Raw genomic sequence first — 4,206 nt, 5'->3', positions numbered from 1 at the left:
TTCAGTTTGTGAGTCTGTCTGTCCCAGATAAGAAGCTTCCTACTGCCCAGGATCCTGCCAGCTAAACACCAACTCTCTTTCCTCCGTCTCCACCATAAACCGTCTGCCGTCTACAGCGAGAGTTGGAGGAGACAGTGGTTTGGCAGTGGGGAATAATCCTTCTGATGTCCGTCATCCTGCTCTCCTCCTCTCCTGTCATCACACTGGAGGGTCTCCAGTTGAAGTTTAAGGAGTACTCACCTCCCTTGTTTCCCTTTTCTTTCGATAATTCCCTCAGACTTCCTCCCCCTCTCTAATTGCCACTCATTTCTGTCCACTTCACTGCACTGAGTGCCAGTGGACTGACGGCTGAACACAATGGGTTTCGTTTAAATTGAGTGTTACCCGTACGCTGCTGTTTATTTCTTGCATGTAAGAGTCCTTTGTACATCTCCGGAGCTTTTTTATTCATAGTCAGTTAAATTCTTACTCCTCTCTCGAATTTCTTCCAAATTGCCTGAGAAGTCTGTCTGACCGCCGTCTTTCTCTTTCTCATTATGTTTCTGTTTTTTTTTTTTTCTTTTCTTTTTCTTCCTTGTCCTACAGGAAATGTCTGCCCCTGTGGTGGTTTTCACAATCTGATTGGGTAATGAGAGGAAATTAGAGTTTATCTGCTTCAGAGCCAGACAAGGGAGAGAAGAGTCAAAGTTCTTCGACCCAGAGCAGGAAAACAAAGCTTAGTTGAACTGTGTCTGGGGGCCGCAGACAGATTATTACCAATGAACGCATGGATTGTTCCGTGGGGAAGCTCTGCTGCTGGAAACATCAAACTGCAATTAGTAGTTCCATCAGTTGAGGTGAGGAAATAGTGAAAGTGGGGAGAGAAAATAAACATACTTCATTTGATTCCACATCAGGCGCAGCCTCTTGATCAGCATTGCATGACGATTTTACCTCACCACACAGGTAGTCAGTCAAGTCAGGCTAAATGTCCGCTGACGGTTTGCAGCCATCAGCTGTGTTCTGACCTACGCATAGAACACGTGCAACCCAGCTCTGGCCCGTGCATGGCTATAAGGCGTGGACTTCAGCCGGTTTGGCTGGAGAAAGAGCTCGTGTTAGCAGCACCTGGGGGCATCTTTGGGTTGGTGTCATATTTCAAAATTGGGGCCAGTGTACCTGGACCTTTTCTGGCACATCGTGCATCACGAGTCTGGCACGGCACAGGGAGCCAGGTATGCTATATTTATACAACAGTTTGGCAAAAATAATGGGAATCTTGGCTGCAATAATGTAATGACTGCCTGGTCACCATGACGCATTTTCATTTAACCAACTTGCAGGAGGGTCACATGACTGGAGGCCTCAGATCTTGCAGCGGTGATCGGAGTATTGATAAGGAGCTGTCAAAACAGAGGCAACATGTGCTATTGGGTGTGAGTTTGACTCTGTTATTTAACATGTTTTTATACACAATCTTATACACAAAAAGAATAAAAGGTGCCTGCAGACTGAATAGATCCTCCCAAAAATGGTGCATTAAGTTTGAATATGCTCAGCTGGCCTTCCTGAAGCCGTTCTGGTTTTAGGTAAACTGTATGATTAGAAATATTCATTTAAAAAATAGCTTGTTTCATCAGTAGATTTATGCTAAGTCTGCGCTTTGCTCTCTATCACCATCAGTAATTAAAATAACAGATAACACTAGTAGGAAATACACAGGATGAAATGTCAAAATCATTAGAAGACTACCGTGTTTGGACTGTCACCATTGTGTTTGTGTCATTTGTAGGTGAGGTCCCCAGTCTGTAAATCAATTTCATGCTCTACGAGCCACATATGTTATAGAAGAAATCAGTAATGTAGAAATGAAGAGGGGATTAAAGTGGCTTTCTAAATCTGATCAAGAATAGGTTAAGTTTGCATAAATATTTATGATCACACAGCGGGACAACCCTGTCACCTTTATCCACTTCCTCTCAAATTGCTTGTCTTATTTTGTGTTTTATGTTTGCCTCCGTCGTCTGTTTTCATATTTCTCCCCTGGAGTGTATTTCCTTTTGTCTTATGATCGTCCATGTGACAAATCAAACCTTTGCACCCACAGAAGAAGCATAAAAACCCACTGACCCTACACTAATTTGAACAATAATGAGTGAGCAACACAAATACTTTCAGCTTTGTCACTTCACAAAAGGGACCAATCAGGGACAAATGGAAGCACATCAGCATTGAGTGGTGTTCAGATAATCTCCACTGGCCCCATGTGGTGGATTTACACTAATAGAATAAGTGACTCTTCTTTCATGCATAACACGGCCCTAATGTAATTCCTGCTCTTACTTTGATTATGAGAATAATTCAATTTATGTGTTTACTTGCAAACCCAAAGAATGCTCTCCTAATATTCCCAATTTCGTGCGCTCTTGCATAATGTGATCATTGATTGAATGCATATGCCCCCACCCCACAAAGTGGCTGCACTCGAAGTCCCTGCTGCTGTATAAATTACAGTTACTATATTTCTGCTGCCTGCATGCTGCTCCCACTTTATTTATCCACAGAGGGAAACTTTGAAAGCTGAAATGTAAACAAAGGTAATAGCTGTAAAAAATGAACATCTCAGGGTTCGTTGAGCAAATGTAGTAACTTGTGAAATTTCCGAAGACCAGGCTTAAAGGGCTGTTTGTTATTTAAATGCACGAAGTGAGTAAATGCAGCACCATTTGCAGTGCATCACGTCCTAATTGTGTTTTATTAGAAGGAATATGATTTGAAAATAAAACAGTTAGATAAAGATGCTTACAAAACACCTTTGTTAAATCCCTAATCAACCTTAATACATGGATATACGGTGGGGTCCAAAAGGCTGAGACCATTTTCCCTTTCATGCAACAGCAACCAGCGTCTCAGCGGGAGCCGGGCGCAGGGATTTCTGGGTATTTCCAAGGATACACTGTTACCTGAGGAGGAGGTCAGGAAATCAATATATGAAATATGTCAAGAGAGCCAACGGGAACACGAAGCTTCAATATTGTGTTTGTATTTCTAAGATGATGACATTTCAGGACTGTATGTGAGTTCAAACACCGACTCATTCTTTACCTATCTCTCTCATCTCATCTCTGAATCCACAGAGTGCATCACATCAGCTGTAGTGTTTGTGCTTTCATGAAAATCCATATATACTCTTTTCATTTTCCCTCAATATTTTATTGTGTGTTTGGTGTGTTGTTTATTCATATATATTTATATATAACTACACAGAATGCTGAAGACCAATACCATAAATTCTTAAATATTGTGAATATTGGCATTTATTTTTTTTATCTTATTTGTGTTATTACAGGTTTTTATAGGAGTATTTTTATGAGTGTTATATTTATAAATATATATTTTTCCATATTTGAATCTTTTTTGGTCTGCGACCATTAATTGTGATAATTTGCTGTTGCTGCTGTTTGCTGTTAATCCCAACTCAACACTTCTATTTCACATTAAAAGCCTCCCATCAGTTCAATGAGTATATTTCTCAACTGAATTCTGTTAGTGCTACTGTTGTGTGTTTATATAACTACATACATAAATATATGTCATTTAAACTCATACATCATACATAAAATATAATTTTCTTGGAAGATCTTTAGTGTGATATTGTAACCATGTCTCTGAGTATTTACATTTATATTCTAATTTGTTCGCAGGCGCTACATTCTTGTGCTACATGCAGGTTGTAGGTCGGTGGTTGGGGTTGATGGTGGAGGAAGAAATAACAAGACTGAAACCAGACGTCGGGATTCTCATCTTATGTGGTTGGACTCTGAGTTTAAGGAAAGATCGTAGTTTTGGTCAAAAGAAGACTTGCTGTGTTTCCTGCTTGAAGTCATTGTTGACATACAAACATAAGAATAAAAAATGTTGATCATGCTGCAGATGCTACTGTCCTGCAAGAGCTGATGTAGGAAAAGCAAATGAAATATGTCAGTGATATTTTGCAGAACATTTCCCAACATGGCGGCTCATTAACAATCTCTTTATTCTGATAAAAAAAAAAATTGCTGTTTTAAATTTGTTTTATATAAACGTAATTTCTAGGATTTTTTTATTTATTTCGGTCTTCTCTGTCGTGTCTGGCTGCTGTGGAAGAGGGTCCACTTCCTTTGCTGCTTTTGAGGTTGAGGCTGCGTTGTTTTTCTTCCTGGGTGAAGGTTGTTTTGAAGGGAGAGT

At 40.0% G+C, this 4,206-nt stretch overlaps 1 long non-coding RNA gene across 1 annotated transcript; it reads left to right on the top strand.

The window, feature by feature from the left end:
- The first annotated feature begins 1,083 nt into the window (after window positions 1–1,083).
- Window positions 1,084–3,170, top strand: LOC130169722 (uncharacterized). Its single transcript, XR_008827881.1, has 3 exons — window positions 1,084–1,214; window positions 1,323–1,415; window positions 2,878–3,170. It is a non-coding gene; the product is annotated as an uncharacterized LOC130169722 (long non-coding RNA).
- Window positions 3,171–4,206: the final 1,036 nt, after the last annotated feature.

This window comes from Seriola aureovittata, chromosome 1 (assembly GCF_021018895.1).
Source record: "Seriola aureovittata isolate HTS-2021-v1 ecotype China chromosome 1, ASM2101889v1, whole genome shotgun sequence".
Taxonomy (NCBI): Eukaryota; Metazoa; Chordata; class Actinopteri; order Carangiformes; family Carangidae; genus Seriola; species Seriola aureovittata.
Note: the sequence above shows the minus strand (reverse complement) of the source record. Positions and strands in the feature narration are given on the sequence as shown.